This window comes from Schistocerca americana, chromosome X, assembly GCF_021461395.2.
Source record: "Schistocerca americana isolate TAMUIC-IGC-003095 chromosome X, iqSchAmer2.1, whole genome shotgun sequence".
NCBI lineage: Eukaryota > Metazoa > Arthropoda > Insecta > Orthoptera > Acrididae > Schistocerca > Schistocerca americana.
The window spans coordinates 595924782-595945237 of NC_060130.1; positions in this window are offsets into that span (position 1 = coordinate 595924782).

A 20456-nucleotide genomic window follows, 5' to 3' on the forward strand; every position below is an offset into this window, starting at 1 on the left:
GCAAGCTGAGCTTAATATCTGCAGCATAGTGCCCAGAGTCGATCGCGGTCCTCTGGTTTGGAGCCGTGTGGAGGGTCTAAACCAGAGGCTCAGACGACTCTGCGACTATAATGGTTGCAAATTCATCGACCTCCGTTATTGGGTGGAGAACTGTAGGGCCCCCCTAGACAGGTCAGGCGTGCACTACACACCGGAAGCAGCTACTAGGGTAGCAGAGTACGTGTGGCGTGCACACGGGGGTTTTTTAGGTTAGAGGGACCCCCCCTTGGGCGAAACGATAAAATACCTGACGGCTTACCAGAGAGGACATTATCATCGTTGATAAAGAACGTCCGTCCTCAGAGACCAAAAACAGGAAAAGTTAACGTAATATTGGTAAACTGCAGGAGTATCCAGGGCTAGGTTTCTGAATTAGTATCTCTTATTGAAGGAAATAGTGCGCATATAGTATTAGGAACGGAAAGTTGGTTAAAACCGGAAGTGAACAGTAACGAAATCCTAGACACAGAATGGAATATATACCGCAAGGATAGGATAAACGCCAATGGTGGAGGAGTATTTATAGCAGTAAAGAATTCAATAATATCCAGTGAAGTTATTAGCGAATGCGAATGTGAAATAATCTGGGTTAAGTTAAGTATCAAAGGTGGGTCAGATATGATAGTCGGATGCTTCTATAGACCACCTGCATCAGCAACCGTAGTAGTTGAGCGCCTCAGAGAGAACCTGCAGAACGTCGTGAAGAAGTTTCGTGATCATACTATTGTAATAGGGGGAGACTTCAATCTACCAGGTATAGAATGGGATAGTCACACAATCAGAACTGGAGCCAGGGACAGAGACTCTTGTGACATTATCCTGACTGCCTTGTCCGAGAATTACTTCGAGCAGATAGTTAGAGAACCAACTCGTGAAGCTAACGTTTTAGACCTCATAGCAACAAATAGACCGGAACTTTTCGACTCCGTGAATGTAGAAGAGGGTATCAGTGATCATAAGTCAGTGGTTGCATCAATGACTACAAGTGTAATAAGAAATGCCAAGAAAGGAAGGAAAATATATTTGCTTAACAAGAGTGATAGGGCACAAATCGCAGAATATCTGAGTGACCACCATCAAACGTTCATTTCTGAGGAAGAGGATGTGGAACAAAAATGGAAAAAATTCAGAAACATCGTCCAGTACGCCTTAGATAAGTTCGTACCGACTAGGGTCCAAAGCGAGGGGAAAGATCCACCGTGGTATAACAATCATGTACGAAAGGTACTACGGAAACAAAGAAAGCTTCATCATAGGTTTAAGAGTAGTCGAATCATAGCTGATAAGGAAAAGCTGAACGAAGCGAAAAAGAGCGTAAAGAGAGCAATGAGAGAAGCATTCAACGAATTCGAACATAAAACATTGGCAAACAATCTAAACAAGAACCCTAAAAAGTTTTGGTCATATGTAAAATCGGTAAGCGGATCTAAATCCCCTATTCAGTCACTCGTTGACCACGATGGCACCGAAACAGAGGACGACCGAAGAAAGGCAGAAATACTGAATTCAGTTTTCCGAAACTGTTTCACTGCGGAAAATCGTAACACGGTCCCTGACTTCAGCCGTCGCACGGACGCCAAAATGGAAAATATTGAAATAAACGATATCGGAATTGAAAAACAACTGCTATCACTTAGTAGCGGAAAAGCATCCGGACCAGACGAGATACCCTTAAGATTCTACAGTGATTATGCTAAAGAACTTGCCCCCTTTCTATCAGCAATTTATCGTAGATCGCTGGAAGAACGTAAAGTACCTAGCGACTGGAAGAAAGCGCAGGTCGTTCCCATTTTCAAGAAGGGTCATAAATCAGATGCGAATAATTATAGGCCTATTTCGCTTACGTCAATCAGTTGTAGAATAATGGAACATGTTTTGTGTTCTCGTATTATGACGTTCTTAGATAATACAAATCTCCTTCATCATAACCAACATGGATTCCGCAAACAGAGATCATGTGAAACTCAGCTCGCCCTATTTGCCCAAGAAATTCACAGTGCCGTAGACACTGGCGAGCAGATTGATGCCGTATTCCTGGACTTCAGGAAGGCATTTGATACGGTTCCGCACTTACGTTTAGTGAAAAAAATACGAGCTTACGGAATATCGGACCAGGTTTGTGATTGGATTCAGGATTTCCTAGAAGAAAGAACACAACATGTCATTCTTAACGGTTCAAAATCTGCAGATGTAGAGGTAATTTCGGGAGTACCGCAGGGAAGCGTGATAGGACCTTTATTGTTTACAATATACATAAATGACTTAGTTGACAACATCGGTAGCTCCGTGAGGCTATTTGCAGATGACACGGTTGTCTACAAGAAAGTAGCAACATCAGAAGACTCGTACGTACTCCAGGAGGTCCTGCAGAGGATTAATGCATGGTGCGACAGCTGGCAGCTTTCCCTAAACGTAGATAAATGTAATATAATGCGCATACATAGGGGCAGAAATCCATTCCAGTACGATTATGCCATAGGTGGTAAATCATTGGAAGCGGTAACGACCGTAAAATACTTAGGAGTTACTATCCGGAGCGATCTGAAGTGGAATGATCACATAAAACAAATAGTGGGAAAAGCAGGCGCCAGGTTGAGATTCATAGGAAGAATTCTAAGAAAATGTGACTCATCGACGAAAGAAGTAGCTTACAAAACGCTTGTTCGTCCGATTCTTGAGTATTGCTCATCAGTATGGGACCCTTACCAGGTTGGATTAATAGAAGAGATAGACATGATCCAGCGAAAAGCAGCGCGATTCGTCATGGGGACATTTAGTCAGCGCGAGAGCGTTACGGAGATGCTGAACAAGCTCCAGTGGCGGACACTTCAAGAAAGACGTTACGCAATACGGAGAGGTTTATTATCGAAATTACGAGAGAGCACATTCCGGGAAGAGATGGGCAACATATTACTACCGCCCACATATATCTCGCGTAATGATCACAACGAAAAGATCCGAGAAATTAGAGCAAATACGGAGACTTACAAGCAGTCGTTCTTCCCACGCACAATTCGTGAATGGAACAGGGAAGGGGGGATCAGATAGTGGTACAATAAGTACCCTCCGCCACACACCGTAAGGTGGCTCGCGGAGTATAGATGTAGATGTAGATGTAGTAATCTTCAGATCGGAAATAAATTGTTTCTCACCTGGAAGTGTCTTACTGCGGCCAGTGCTCAGTCATGTGCACTTAAAATACGAGTTCTGCAATCCATTCCAGATGTTCTAATTATCGTCGGCCGGAGTGGCCAAGCGGTTCTAGGCGCTACAGTCTGGAACCGCGTGACCGCTACGGTCGTAGGTTCGAATCCTGCCTCGGGCATGGATGTGTGTGATGTCCTTAGGTTAGTTAGATTTAAGTAGTTCTAAGTTCTAGGGGACTGATGAACTCAGAAGTTAAGTCCCATAGTGCTCAGAGCCATTTTGTTCTAATTATCGTTTCTGCTTTCCTTTTCCTTCATAAATTCAACAATAGCGCGTTTTAAATCGACGTTCCTCTTGACTTAACCACCGTATTTAACTGTGATATATACTGGAAAGTCACTGTACCCTTCGTTCAGTGCCATTGAAACCTGTTGCAGGCGACGGCGCAATAATAGGAGCGACTTTAGAAAATTTGCTATTCATACAACCAGTTACAAAATTTGCCCCAGGCCTGCAAATTTAGCAACAATTGCTTCTTGATCTACACAACAACGAAGACCGTACAAATCTTCCGCTAATCGTTGCAATTTCTTGCTCTTTCATCGTCAACTAAATCTTCTGATTCTATCTGCATAATGTTGTACTGTCGTTTGGTATCAAATCTGTAGTACCAATCGATTATGCAACTGCATAGAAGACATTTAGAATTCACATCTCTTATTCTGTCATTCGCATTTACACTGAAGCGCCAAAGAAACGTATAGGCATGGGTATTCAAGTACAGAGATATGCAAACAGGTAGAATACGGCGCTGCGGTCGGCAACGCCTAAATAAAACAGATGTCTGGCGCAGTTGTTAAATCGGTTACTGCTGCTACAATGGCGGCTTATCAAGATTTATTTGAATTTGAATGTGGTGTTGCAGTCGGCGCACGAACGATGAAAGGCTTTGAGCACTATGGGACTTAACTGCTGAGGTCATTAGACCCCTAGAACTTAGAACTACTTAAACCTAACTAACCTAAGGACGTCACACACATCCATGCCCGAGGCAGGATTCGAACTTGCGACCGTAGCGGTCGCGTGGTTCCAGACTGTAACGCCTAGAACCGCTCGGCCACTCCGGCCGGCACGAGCGATGAGACACAGCATCTACGAAGTAGCTATAAAGTGGGTATTTTCCCGTACGACCATTCACGAGTGTACCATGAATATCAGGAATCCGGTAAAATATAAAATCTCCGACATCGCTGCGACTAGAAAAAGATTCTGCAGGAACGGAACCAATAACGGCTGAAGAGAATCGTTCAACATGATAGAAGTGCAACCCTGCAGAAAATTGCTGCAGCTTTCAATGCTGGATCTTCAACAAGTATCAGCGTGTGAACCATTCAACGAAGCATCATTGATATCGGCTTTCGGAGCCGAAGACCCACTCGTGTACCCTTGATGACTGCACGACACAAAGCTTTACACCTCGCCTGGACCCGTCAACACATTGGACTGTTGATGACTGGAAACATGTTGCCTGGTCGGACGAGTCTCGCATCAAATTGTATTGAGCTGATGGACTTGTAGGGGTATGGAGACAACATCATGAATCCATGGACCCTGCGTGTCAGCAGGGGACTGTTCAAGTTGGTGGAACCTCTGTAATGGTGTGGGGCGTGTGCAGTTGAAATGATATGGGGCACCTGATACGTCTAGATACGACTCGACAGGTGACACGTACGTAAGCATCCTGTCTGATCACCTGCATCCATTCATGTCCATTGTACATTCCGATTTGGGCAACTCCAGCAGGACAATGCGACACCCCACACGTCCAGAATTGCTACAGAGTGGCTCCAGGCACACATTTTTGAATTTAAACACTTTCGCTGGTCACCATACTCCCCAGACATGAATATTATTGAGCATATCTAGGGTGTCTCACAAGGTGTTGTTCAGAAGAGATCACTAGTCCCTCGTGCTCTTACGGATTTATGGACAGCCCTGCAGCATTAATGGTGTCAATTCCATCCAGCACTACTTCAGGCATTAGTCGAGTCCATGCCGCGTCGTGTTTCGGCAGTTCTGTGTGCTCGCGGGGGCGCTACGCGATAATATGCAGGTGTACCAGTTTCTTTGGCTCTTTACTGTATTTTTCAAGGTGTGTGATGATAGATCGTAAGATTATCTCTCTTTGTGCAAAAGCGTACTGGGCCCGTGAACTTGCTTTATATCACAAGCAATTAGCGAAGAATAAACAGTGCTGACACCAAGATTCTGACTTACTAAAAAATGTTGTACCGGCCGAGAAGTGTCACACTGCACTGCCAAATGAAATGTCGCACTGTAACGAGTATTTCCGTGAATGACCGAACGAAGCCGAGACAGGTCAGGCCTCAGACGGCACACTTGCAGCACGTCATACACGCGTGCTGTTTTGCACGGCATGGCCAGCTCTGTTCTACAAACGGTGTGTCTGAAACTGGTGGTCGGTAGAAACACCTGATCATAAATCCAAGTCCACCGACTCCGGTTACTAGAAATGGGAAATGACAGCGCGTGTCTCGTAGCACTCGACAGTTTCTCGAAGTATTTCTTGCAAAGCATGCCTCATGAGACTTTTGAGAATGTAAACAAACTCCGGTCGTCCTGTTTCCGCGACTCTCTGAGAGCTCGTTGGCAATAACAAGCTCGGAGTCTTGCGCAATGGGCCGGTAAGCTGAGAGATAAATGATGATGCAGTCTTCTATTTACATTGAATGGCATAGTGCTGTCTGGTAGGTATACAACACCAAACAACACACGAGGAAAATTCGATCCTTTCGTTTGAGCTATATTATTCATTTGGTGTGAGTAGGAGAAATTTGCATGGAACTTAATACTTCTAGTGTATATTGACTGCAACGAAGACTCAGATATTTCTCTGCCTCGTGATGACTGGGTGTTGTGTGATGTCCTTAGGTTAGTTAGGTTTAAGTAGTTCTAAGTTCTAGGGGACTGATGACCATAGATGTTAAGTCCCATAGTGCTCAGAGCCATTTGAACCATTTGAAGACTCAGATACCCCACAAAATAAAGTGTAATGCTCCTGTTATAATTATATTGGCATTTAAGGACTGTGAAATATTTCAAGGCAGTCGACACTAGTAGCTGTTTTTCATTATAGGTTACTAGTGCAAGTATGAATAATAGCGATATTATGTTACTCATTTCCTAGGGGGGTGGGGGGGGGTGTATTTTTTATAAGTTCATTAGGAAAAAACCTTTTGATTGTGTCATCATAAGTATGATATGCAAGAGCGTTGTGTAGTTCCTAACTTACCTATATTTGCTCTGTCTCCGTGTATACAAACCGTAAAATATGTTCCGATACCTAGAATTTTCGGTTTTGTAGCTTGTTTAGGAATTGCTCACCGTAGTAACAAGCACGTTATCAGTAAACTGTTGCTGTTGTGGTTTTTATTTTGCTTATGAGGAACGCAAATAATTAAAAATAAATTATTTCGGCAAATAAATTAAAACTTTGAATGATCTTCAATTGCAAACGCGCACCAAGTATTCGGATACTTTGGTCAAATTTTGGTGGTAACGTTGATTATCTAGAATCTTAAAAATATATTCTTGAGCGAAGGCAATATGACGCTGAAGGTTGTGTGGGGATGAATTACGGCGAATGTATCAATATATACAGATAAAAATTCGAAACTATAACTTTTATTTACAAAAACAGGCACAGAACGCTTGAAAAACGTAGTGTACATTGTCATATTAAGCGTCAGCATAAACATATGCCTTTTTTCTCCTTCGTGAGTACTATTATACACCTTTTTTTATTGATTTAATCGATGTCAAGAACTCCATTGTCGATATTTCTCCTCAGGTACCTGGAAGTAGCTATATCATCCCTTTTACTTTCACAATAATTAGTTTCGACATACAGTTTTAAGGTGTTTGACAAAGTTGAAGCATATGTAAATCAGTAGATTGTAATGTCTTATGCTGTTCTGTAAAGCTGTACAGGAACGACAGAAAGGTTTTTTTAAAATATTTTTGGCGGTATGCCTGAAACCTGTGACCTGTTGAAGATAAAATTATTTTCCGCTACATCTATATTTTGAAAAACATATAACGCGTGGCAGTGTTTCCAATTCAGACCTAGTTTTAACGCTCTCCAGCACATTTGACTTCAGTATATCAATACGTCATGTTGCTCACTATTTTCACAAAGAAATACGGGTTACAAATTCCGATCGAACTTATCATTCATGCCAGAACATCCAAAAAGGCACTGATTCAGCACCATACTTTGTGGTTGGAGTTAACTGACCATGTGAGCTGCAGTTCTGTATGTGACAAGTGTGAAGTAAAAATGTAAGGGAAATCAACGAAATGAACATCACATCTGATGCAGTAAAAATATATTGTTTTGATTAAAAGCTCAGTAATCTGTGTTCTTACGTTGTACGATGCCTTTTTGGTCCATGATTCATCATTCCAGGAATAGAGCCACCATCCAGTTTGGTTGGCGGCAAATGAGGAACACGCCGAGTATTGTAACTCACGTTATTAATTTTATGTAGTAGTCGTTTGCAGGATCATCGTATTAAACATGAGTGTCAGACGCTTTAGATCTAAAAATTATTCTTTTGGAGATATTTCTGAGCGGGTAACTGTTTCTATTACAGTTCTTAGTGCTCACGTACTTCAAATTAGTGCTTCCATTTTATACAACATTACTTCCAGTAGTATTGGTATACAGGCATAAAGTTTTATACTCTTTGCTTTTATCTGTATGATTGGCTGTTATTGCTGCTGGTTGTTTGTGTATACATGTAGGTCTAAAACATTTTTCCTGTTTTCCTCCATTTAAAGTTAACGAGAAAACAAACTCTTGGCTGACGTTGAGCCGTATGAACTTGACGTGTCTAAAATTACTGTAAAATATAATCCATGGACAAATAATGTATTACTACTATTGTTACTACAACTACTACTTTAAAGCTGGTGGAGATCGTAAACGCCTTCAAAAGCCTGCTGGGAAGAAAAAAGGAAACTTATGCTGTCTCATAAAACAAAAATCGTAAGTGCAAAACAATTTACTACGTTCATGCGGTGTTTTCACATGTGACACAACACTATCTTGAAATTAGTTGAAGGCTTAGGTATCTGTTGTCTGATGAGTAAAATACTGAATTCAGAGAAATTAACAGACGACGGAGCTGATCCCCATGGTGCACAAAGTGGGTCAGAACACTGTTGCAAAAGCAACGGAAAAAACATGCCAAATTTAAAGGAACGCAAAATGTCGAAGACTGTCGATCTTCTACAGAAATTTGAGATATAGCACGGACTTCAATGCGAGATTTTTATAATAGTTTCCACAACGAAACTTTCTCTCGAAACCTCACAGAAAATCCAAAGAGATTCTGATCGTATGTAAAGTATGCTACCGGAAAGACACAATGTCTTCTCTTCGCGATAGCAATGGAGATACTATCGAAGACAATGCTGCCAAAGCACAATTACTAAACACGGCTTCCGAAATGCCCTCACAAAAGAAGACGAAGTAAATATTCTAGAATTTTAATCAAGAACAGCCTGCCAACACGAGTAGCGTAGAAGTAAATATCCTCGGAGTAGTGAAGCACCGTAAATCATTTGACAAAATCAAGTCCTCTGGTCCAGACTGTATACCAGTTAGGTTCCTCTCAGAGCATGCTGATGCAATAGCTCCATACTTAACAATCATATACAACCGTTCGCTCGACGAAAGATCCGTACCCAAAGACAGGAAAGTCTCACAGGTCACACCAATATTCAAGAAAGGTAGTAGGAGTAATTCACTAAATTACAGGACCATATCATCAAAGTCGATATGTAGCAGGATTTTGGAACACATATTGTGTTCGAACATTATGAATTACCTCAAAGAAAACGGTCTATTGACACACAGTGAACATAGATGTAGAAAACATCGTTCTTGTGAAAAAAACTAGCTCTTTACTCGCATGAAGTGTTGAGTGCTATTGTCAAGGGATTTCAAATTGATTCCGAATTCCTGGATTTTCGGAAGGCTTTTGACACTGTACCACACAAGCAGCTTGTAGTGAAATTGCGTTCTTATGGAACATCGTCTCAGTTGTGTGACTGGATTCGTGATTTCCTATCAGAGAGGTTACAGTTCGTAGTAATTGACGGAGAGTCGTCGAGTAAAACGGAAGTGATTTCTAGTGTTTCCCAAGATAGTGCTATTCCTTATCTGTATAAACGATTTAGGAGACAATCTGTGCAACTGTCTTAGGTTGTTTACAGATGATGCTGTCGTTCATCATCTAGTAAAGTCATCCGAAGATCAAAACAAATTTCAAAACGATTTAGAAAAGATACCTGTATGGTGTGAAATGTGGCAATTGTCCCTAAATAACGAAAAGAGTGAGGTCATTCACATGAGTGCCACAAGGAATCCGTTAAACTTCGGTTACTCGATAAATCAGTCAAGTCCCAATTTTTTCACAGTCCAACTTTTTTCACAGTCCAACCCAGCCACAGTCACGAATGATGAGGATGATGGTGAAATGATGTGGACAACACAAACACTCAGTCCCCGGGCAGAGAAAATCCCCAACCCGGTCCGGAATCGAACCTGGGATCCTGGGATCCAGAGGTAGCAATGCTAGCCACTAAACCACGACCTGAGGACTTTCCCCAACTCTCTTAAGTACCTCATCATTAGTTACGTGATCTAGCTATGTAATCTTCAGTATGTATCTACAGTACCACGTTTCATTATCCTTGTTTTAGTTTTACTGATGCTCATCTTATAACCTCTTTCCAGGACACTACCCATGCCGTCGACTGCTCGTCCCAGTCCTTTACTGTCTCTGACAGAATTACTGTGTCATCGGTAAACGTCAAAGTTTTTACTTCATCTATCTGAACTTTAATTACTTCTCTCAATTTTTCTTTGGTTTCATTTACTGTTTGCTCAATGTATAGATTGAATAACATCGGAGATAGGATGCAACTCTGCCTCACTACCTTCTGAACCACAGCTTTCCTTTCATACCCCTCGACTCATATACCTACCACCTTGTTTCTGAACAATTTGTAAATAGCCCTTCGTTCCCTGTATTTACTCCTGTTACCTACAGAATTTCGAAAAGAGTATTCCTATTCCAGTCAGCACTGTCAAAAGCTTCCTCTATGTCCACAAATGCCATAAATGTGGATTTGCCTTTTCTTAAATTATTTTCTAAGACAAGTCGTAGGGTCAGTATTGCCTCGCGTGATCCTACATTTCTTCGCAATCCAAACTGATCTTCCATGAGGTCAGTTTCTATCAGTTTTTCCATTCTTCTGTAAAGAATTCGAGTTAATATTTTGCAGCCATGATTTCTTAAACTCATACTTCTGTAATATTCACACCTGTCAGCACCTGCTTTCCTTGGAAGTAGAATTATTGCATTATTCTTGAAGTCGGAAGGATTTCACTTGTCTCATACATCTTGCTCACCGGGCGAAATATTTTCGTTATTTCTGACACTTCCAAAGGTCTCAGTACTTCTCTACTACTCGTCTACTCAATTGGCCTTGTTGCGATTTAGACGTTACACTGCTGTGTTAAATTTTATCGCAGTATCATATTTTCCATCTCATCTTCATCTACTTCCTATTCCCTTTCAATAGTATTGTGTCCAAGTTCATTTCCCTTCTAGAGCCCCTCTATGAATTCCCACCGTCTCTCAGCTTTCCTTGTTTCATACAATTGCTTCTCTTTTATCCAAAGGTTTTTTTATCTTCCTATAGGTGATATCTGTTTTTCCCCTGGTTATACATGCCTCAAAAGCCTTGCATATATCCTGTAGCAATTCATGAATAGCCGTTTTGCACTTTCTGCCAATCTCTGTATCCCCTTTAGGCTGCTTCATTTGCTGCATTATCATATTCTCTCCTTCCGTCAATTGAATTCAATAGCTCCTATGTTATCCAAGGTTATGTTCTAGGTCTCGTCTTTTTACCTATTCTCTGTTGCATTTTCTATTTCATCTCTCAAACCTACCCATTCGTCTTCTACTGTATTCCCTTCCCCGTTTCAGTCAAACGTTTCCTAATGTTCCCTTTGGGTCTCTCAATCTCTGGTTCTTTCAACTTACCCAGCTCCCAGCACCTTGATTTCCCAACTTTTTTGTCGGGTCTTCTGTTTTAACTTACACTTCATAACTAATAAACTGTGGTCAGAGTCCATATCTGTCCCCTGGAAAGCTCGACAGTCAAGAATCTTGTATCGAAATCTCTGCCTTATTGTTAAATAATTAATCTGAAACCTTCCAGTATCTCAGAGTCTCTTCCATGTATATAACTTCTTACATTATTCTTAAACCAAGTGTTGGAGTGATCGAATTATGTTCTGCGTAAAATTCTACCAGGCTGGTTTCTCTTTCATTCCTATCCTCTGATCCATATTCTCTGCTATTTTTAATTCTCTTCCTTTTCCTACTTTCGAGTACTATAACTTAAACATCTGAAAAACTCCTTTTATCTCATCATACATTCTTTCACTCTGCGGAGCTAGTTGACGTATAATCTTGTTCTTCTATGATGAGTAGTTTTTTCCTGCCTGTCTTGGATGCGATAAACTCTATAAATATGAGATGCTCCTGAAAACACGTTACTACATATTAGGACCCACTGCAGAAATATTTCTCAGTCAGCTTGATAAAGGTTTGGTAAGTAGTGGAATATCTTGTGTGAAGACTATTTTGTATTAAAAAATGTTAGTTGGCAGCTCAGTACAATTAACGGAGGAACATAAAGAACGTTATAGGGAAACAATGAATACATGCAACACCATGGATGGGTGAATTGTGTATTCGAAACTGACACTTCCATATTTATGTCTCAACTAAAAACAACAGCAAAAAAAAAAAAAAATTAAAATCCATAGAAGCTATATGACAAGAGCAAGTAACTTCATTACTAGCCAATACATGGCGCAGTTCTGTGCACTTGTGAAGTGTATGACTGGTAATAAATGCAATGTCCAGCACAATTATCTCGGTCTTTTACTATTATCTTTTATGTCAATAAATAATTATAATTATTATCTCCATCGTCATCCACCCATCCATCCATCCATCCATCCCTTGAACGGAAGTTCTCGTCCTGGAAACTAGCGGACCATTCCCAAAGGATTAAGCTATGTTTCGCTAGCTCTGTCTTCCATTCACTTATATATTCATCTGCAAAAAAATTCACAATATGCTTAAGATGCACTTATTGTATACATCTATTCTGTTCAGTTACTAACATAAAGTACGATCAGAAATAGGTAGTGGAAGATTGTACCCTATTGTACTTGCTTAGGTATTTTCTACAACTATTTTCATTTTTGTTCAAATTACTTTAATTTAGTTGGAAATTTGTGCCAATGACGCAACGTTAAAGAACACCTCATAACACAGTCACATCTTATTTTAAAAAAAGAAAAAAAATAAGAAAAAATTAACGTATATCACAATGAAAACAGAACTGGTATAAATAATAATAATAATAGCAATAACAAACTTTCATAATCGTAATAATAATAAATATGAAATATCAAAATGAAAGTAAAAGTAATAGTCTTGGAAAATACACTTTCCATATAAAATCTCATGCTCGGTTCCTCAGAATGATATTTGACTCTCGGTTAATCTGGGCTCTTCAGACTCTATCTACTGTTAGTTAGTGTGAAGCAGGTTTAAGTGTAGTTCGCTCACTCAGGCGTGCATGGTGGGGAGCGCATCAAGAGTATTCCACTCAACAGGTACCGAGAGATTATTCGGTCTCGACTGGATTATGGCTGTGTACTGTATCACAGTGCACCTAAGTTTTATCTCTTTAAACTGAACACTTTTGAACACAGAGCTGTTCGGACTTGTCTTGGAGCTATGTATTCGACACCCGCAACCCACTTTTACTGAAAACAAGGGAGATGGCGTTAAGCATTAGACGTCAGACATTGTCAGATAGATTTTACATTAAAGAAAGGCATGTTGTTGTTGTTGTCGTCTTCAGTCCTGAGACTGGTTTGATGCAGCTCTCCATGCTACTCTATCCTGTGCAAGCTTCTTCATCTCCGAGTACCTGCTGCAACCTACATCCTTCTGAATCTGCTTAGTGTATTCATCTCTTGGTCTCCCTCTACGATTTTTACCCTCCACGCTGCCCTCCAATGCTAAATTTGTGATCCCTTGATGCCTCAAAACGTGTCCTACCAACCGATCCCTTCTTCTAGTCAAGCTGTGCCACAAACTTCTCTTCTCCCCAATCCTATTCAGTACCTCCTCATTAGTTACGTGATCTACCCACCTTATCTTCAGCATTCTTCTGTAGCACCACATTTCGAAGGCTTCTATTCTCTTCTTGTCCAAACTAGTTATCGTCCATGTTTCACTTCCATACATGGCTACACTCCATACAAATACTTTCAGAAACGACTTCCTGACACTTAAATCTATACACGATGTTAACAAATTTCTCTTCTTGAAAAACACATAGGCATAGCCTTCATAAACAATCCTGTCTATAAAAGTAGAGATATTCTTCATGTTGGCCTTTATCTAAATAGTACGTTCCTGACGCACACAGCTGCCAGATTCCAGTCTATTATTTTAATACGACCAACTCGGGAAGTGTTAATGTTAACTGCAGCTTTAATCGTTTCGTCGAAGTGGCCTGGTTGTATCTATATACATACCGAAGGATGCAAAATTTCACAAGAGGAGTATACTGGCTTTGCTTCTCTACGCCCACACATCCAAGTCGGGAAAGCCTTCAAACTACCTAAAAGAGCTTCTATTTTTACGGCGAAGAGAGTGGCAGTGTTGAAAGTACTTAAGTTTGTATCTTCAACTCCATTCTTCACAATATTAACTGTGTCTGACTCGTAGAGCGTCCTTAATTATGTTCAACGCCAGAGAAGGAATAAAATAAGCAACCGTTGTATATAGGATGTTAATATGTTCGCAGTAAACGGACAGGACAGACAATCCATTTGGTGTGGGTGTTCTCCCATGCTGCCATCCGCTGTAATAAGGAAGTAAGTTAGATCTACAGACAGATTACCGTAACAGTACTTACGTGAGACCAAGAGCCACAGAAAACATGAGTGGCAGTCGATGTGGAACCTGTGCCAACTTGCGAAAGGTCGGTTATTATGCGATGTTTCAAACTCGAATTCCTACAAGGCCGTGGTTTACGAGGACACATTCGGACCTTTCAACGATTCTCACCATCCTTAGTCTCCGTTTTAACCACGCCTCGTCCACTCTCAATCTACGTCGAATCTACATTTACGGTTCTCCTGTATGTCATTGTGATTCTGCACCGGAATATCATGTAAACCCATTTTGTTTTCGTGCCACAAATGTGATTAAGAACGATTAGATTTTTTGAACAAATTGCTGAGTGTAGGGTACCACGTCCCTCAATCAACATCTTCTCTTTCGTTTGCTAAAGATAATTGCCTCTGTACAATGACTGTTAACTGTCTTAAGAGTTTAGAGAAATACCTGTAGCAAAAAATTGCATGCATAATTCAGTTTTATGTCTTGCTTTTGTCTAAATATCAGACATGGTGTGGATTCATAAATCTAAACTATAAAATTTCCTTCTAAATCATTTCTTAACAACTGTGACTGCTTTAGCTCTTACGTATGTAAATGAGCATTTGTGAATTCTCTTTACACAATTAAATATACATTGTGAACGTATGTTGTAGTTGGCTAAATACAGCACAAATTCTGGAGACCAAGTAACAAAGAAAAAAGCTTTTACTAGCGATTAGCAACTGATATACTAAAACAAGCCCATTTTCAAAGGATATAGGATGATTGGTAGTATATTGTCGCTTGGTTCCTGCAGGTCATACAAATTTATCGAGGCATGTGGGTTTTGCCTATTCGGCTTAAGAATATTCAGGAGCTTCAAGCGGAAGTCAGTAACATGATGCTTGCAATATGATAGTACCTTTTACAATACGCCCATATCTTACGATTTTTCACTCAGATCTTCCTGTATCACGTTGCTAAAATAAAGAGCTGTGATTCATAAGTTTGCCATTCACACATTCCTTTGTACGTTCCAGTGGTCTGCTCACATAAAGATGCCAACTATTCCCAAAATTACATGTGTTAGCCCGCAAATTCCCCATTTATAGAGAAGGCAAACTCTCAAAAGGATGCACAGACCCACAAGAGTTTGAAATATGCTGTTTCCAGAAACGCTTGTACATGTCTGGAACAGGAGCAGATGTTTATTCTCATAATAATTATCGAAATAGCTGTGAGACAGCCTATTTTCAAACTCACCTAGTAGACTGGAAAATGTTAGTACTCCACGTACTTTTACACCAAGACTAATATTTAAATATTATCAAGATTGGTAAAGAGAAAAAGAGAAAGCTGTTGCCCAACAGAATAATCGTCAAATACAATACATAGGTCTCACGATAGTTGTGGGATGGCAGTAGCAATTCTGGGAAGGAAATCGCTGATGTTAGCACCTCTGTTTGTCATCATTCCAGGAACCGCATTTCCGGTGCTGAGGCAATTGTTCTTGTTATACTCAAGGTCACTGACCTCGCCTCCCCTCTCCCGATTTGTTCTCGGCCAACTGCGAAATATCATCATGTGCTGTTGCTCTCAGCCAGTCGCTGTGGTGGCAGGTGGAATGGTGGGGGGGAGGGGGGACGGGCGGGGGTGGGGGGCTGCACTGCTCTCGGGTAATTTCCTCTCAGCCAATACGAAGCATGTTCTCTGCCCCTTCCCTTTTTTATTATAAAAATCTAATTGCTTCTAATTCGAGAAGGTACCAGCTACTGCCGCTGGAGAACAAAAGAATACTGCTAGATTTGAAAGTAAGACTTTGTGCATCAATTATGTATATTAATATTGCTATTACTCATTTATTAATACATTCGTTTATACTTAAGTGTTTTATTTTTTCCGGCAGTGCAACACGCTCATGATCTAATACTAGCAGAACTGCACACACAGGACACTCAGGTGTTGCGCCCCCACCACAGCGGCAGCAACAGTCCACAGGTGGTCTTCCTGATTTATCTGACCTGATACTGCTTCACAACAGCTCCCGCCACAACTTCCTCAAGTCGCTAAACCTCAATTAAGTGCCAGGAGAATACTGCTATACACCAATACATACAATTTCACTACAAGTGGTTCTAAACTCGTGAATTTGGCCTAGCACCTGATGGAGACTTTGAGGTAGTAATTGAATCAGAAAAGTTCACTGTGTTGGGACTAGAGTGCAGTATTTGTCGTACAAAGGGGCTATCTACGCAGCATTGATGAGTATATACTAAAGAAGGTGATAACAGAGTATGACCCACCCATAAGCCTGTTAACATCCACACGTATGGGAGGAAGGTGTCTATAGTCGAAATGTATGGAGAAGCTATGCCTGAATTAACTTCAGAAGACACACTCATTTACATTAAAGTGTAGTGAATTTGGGTGATTTACATTGTGCATTAGTGATCGATACAGACAGAGCTGGTGACGTCCGTATGTGAGAGGTGCATATTATGATTCTGTGAACTGTTCGTATTTGCACGAGAGCAGTTAAATATGAAGAAATTACAGCAGTGTATAAATGCTTGTATTCACCCAGTGCCAAAGAAGCTGAATTCATTGTCGGTATACCTATGTATGTTGTTGTGCCTATAGGTTTGAATGCTGTACAGGCCGAATTGAAGGCGTATAGAAGACAATTAGTCTCTATATATTGCAGAACGCAATGACTAAAAAAGAATTTGTGGCATTGTATTTATGTATCTAAATAAAAAGATATATTTCCTCCAAACTAATTCTTATCCCCTTATCCCCATCCTCAGTATCCAAGTGTCAACAAAAAGTAACGAAAAAGCTGTAGTCATCGTCGCCTAATGAGGAAAGTTCTTCATTCCCAAACAACAACCGTCCTGATAAGCTGCAGTGACTACATACACTATCATTTTTAAGAAAACAGTACACTGAGAAATTATTGACTTATTTTCTCTTTCCTTTTACAGCCCTCACAGTGCAGTTTAATAGGAGGAGGGCCATCAATCTGAAACTGTGCATTCAGATTGTAATGTTTATAGCAGGGATCATACATAGAATGAAGGCATCACTCTTAAACACTCGAGGTAGCCAGTTAAATCTGTGTGAAATATCACATAACAGAGTTAAAAGTTGTGTAAGAAATATTTAATAGTTAATAGCGTTAAAACTACGATGCCTTTCAGTAAGTTCCCGATAAATGTTTAAATTATTTTTACACACGCTTCTAGATTTCAGTTTCTCGAACGTGTAATAACCATTGACATGTTTCTCTTCTTCCCCTTTCTCGTCGAAACCGAATTTCTCCAGCTGAATCACTGAGACATATTCGGGGAAAAATAGGTCCAGAATATCTAGAACGTCTGGTTTAAACAGGTTTCTCGAATGCAGTAATGTCTTGCAGTCATCATTCACCTTTAAGAGTGAGTTAACGGGTATGATCAGAACACGAACACATGCTTAATTGATCATAAATTGCAATAGACGTTCACTACCTTCTCACAAGTTTACAACAAGAACTGTCGCCCAGCATTCATCAGGTTTAGCGTCCAGGATTATAACCTTGTATATTTTTGCACGAGCGACAGTGATGAAATGACTGTAGAGCTCAGTATACCGAAACCAAGAATGACATAAATTTTTTTTTTTAAGTTTTATTCACTACTGCGAAAAATGTTATATTTAAAACTATAGATAAATCGTTCAGGTACTCGTGTGAGAACTTTTAAGGATAAACAAGTAGAAGTTATAGGAACACTGCCCGCTGAAAGACATCTGTCCTGTAAACATTAGCAACAACGGTGATGAATAAGAATGTAATCGGAAAATATATAAATACACTCTAAGAAGAAAAAGTACTCACCACGAAGGAATTATGTGAATGGGAAGGAAATCAGTAGATGTGATGTACATGTACAGACAAACAAATGTTCATAACTTCAGAAAAACTGGATAATTTATTCAAGAGAAACAGCTTCACAAAGTGAGCAAGTAAATAAAGTGTTACGCCCGACACTACCACATATGGACTTGTTGAGGAACAGAGGTAATGCTAGTCGGTACAGGGGGTGCCGTAAGCTCAGCCCCCTTACTGTGAGCCACCTATTAATGGTCCTTGTGGTCACAGAAGCATCAGTTGCTTGCTGGATCAATGACGATGATGAATCTGGGGCTCTGAGTGCTCCTTTGACGATTGCTCGGTCCTCATGTTCTGTCATCTCTCCATGTCGACCGCTTACTCCTACACGTTATGTTCAGCCTGGTTCAGCCATTGCTGCCAACATCATCCAATTGTGGCATTGCCCCTTTTCAAATGTCAAGGAATTTGCCGATTACAGCAGCTGGTGTCCCCTCTCAAATGCTAACTTATACGTATGTTGTTCACGTGCCTGTCTGTGGAGCATAGTTACTGTCCAGTAGCCCGCATCTCGTGGTCGTGCGGTACCGTTCTCGCTTCCCACGCCCGGGTTCCCGGGTTCGATTCCCGGCGGGGTCAGGGATTTTCTCTGCCTCGTGATGGCTGGGTGTTGTGTGATGTCCTTAGGTTAGTTAGGTTTAAGTAGTTCTAAGTTCTAGGGGACTGATGACCTCAGATGTTAAGTCCCATAGGGCTCAGATCCATTTACTGTCCAGTTAAGAACACACAATGAAATCTGTAAAGACTTCATGTCCTGGTATTGTCGTATACCCTTGTTTACGTCCTTACCAGCTGCACGGTGGAACAGTGCCCTAGCATCACACATTCATCCATTTTCTGTCAATACCTCTTTCCATCCACACCTGTGTGAATATCAGTTTGTGACCAATTTGCGTAACACCTTCGACGTTTTTTGTCTTAGAGCGTGTTATACGTTTTTCACACACACACACACACACACACACACACACACACACACACACACACACTGGTGATCTGCACAAGCTGGCAGTTGCATCATCAGCATATTTCTATCAGCAAGTTGCTATAGGCAAGCTAGCGCTGACTACAAATAAACCATGCTGAACAGCTCCTGTCCAGTTTAGTTCGGTCAGCATTTGCGGTTACATCACCAATATGAAATACTAGTCTGACTTCCCTAATGGTGACGGAGTGAGTTACGTGTTCTCGTTTGTGAGGCAATGATGATGAGACCACGAACATACCCTCAGCGCTCTTTGATGATGAAACTTTCCTGATGAATGATTTGCATAAAGATGGAATAATGAATAATTGTTATTTTTTAAATAGTAATTTAGATTTGCAAACAATGTTTACAACATGCCTTTTTTTCGAGGTGATCTGAATATTATATGTGCGTGGAATAACAACAAACAGGATGGAGTGATTCTTCCATCCTAACTGCCTCTTCTTCCACAGATAATTTAGGTTTGCATGCAACGCTTACGATACGAATCCTTGTTTGTTTCTAAATGCACTCGATGAGAATATTGCGAAAGATATTGATGCTGAATTGTAAAAAAAAAAAAAAAGTAGAATATGTGGTATCACCGCCAGACACCACACTTGCTAGGTGGTAGCCTTTAAAACGGCCGCGGTCCGTTAGTATACGTTGGACCCGCGTGTCGCCACTATCAGTGATTGCCGACCGAGCGCCGCCACACGGCAGGTCTAGAGAGACTTCCTAGCACTCGGCCGGCCGAACTGGCCGTGCGGTTAAAGGCGCTGCAGTCTGGAACCGCAAGACCGCTACGGTCGCAGGTTCGAATCCTGCCTCGGGCATGGATGTTTGTGATGTCCTTAGGTTAGTTAGGTTTAACTAGTTCTAAGTTCTAGGGGACTAATGACCTCAGAAGTTGAGTCTCATAGTGCTCAGAGCCATTTGAACCATTTGAACCTAGCACTCGCACCACTTGTACAACTGACTTTGCTAGCGATGGTTCACTGAAAAAATACGCTCTCATTTGCCGAGACGATAGTTAGCATAGCCTTCAGCTACGTCATTTGCTACGACCTAGCAAGGCGCCATTACCAGTTACTATTGATACTGTGAAGCATGTAACGTCAAGAGCGACGTTCACCATTAATGGATTAAAGTTAAGTACTCCACCAGCTACGTCCGTTTTTTCTAAATTCTAATTTCCTTGTCCTGTTCCAGACCTCACGCCAGCCTGCGTGAGCTAAAACGCGTGCCTTTGGGCTTCCTCTAGTAACACGGTGTTGGCTCTCCTGCCAACCAC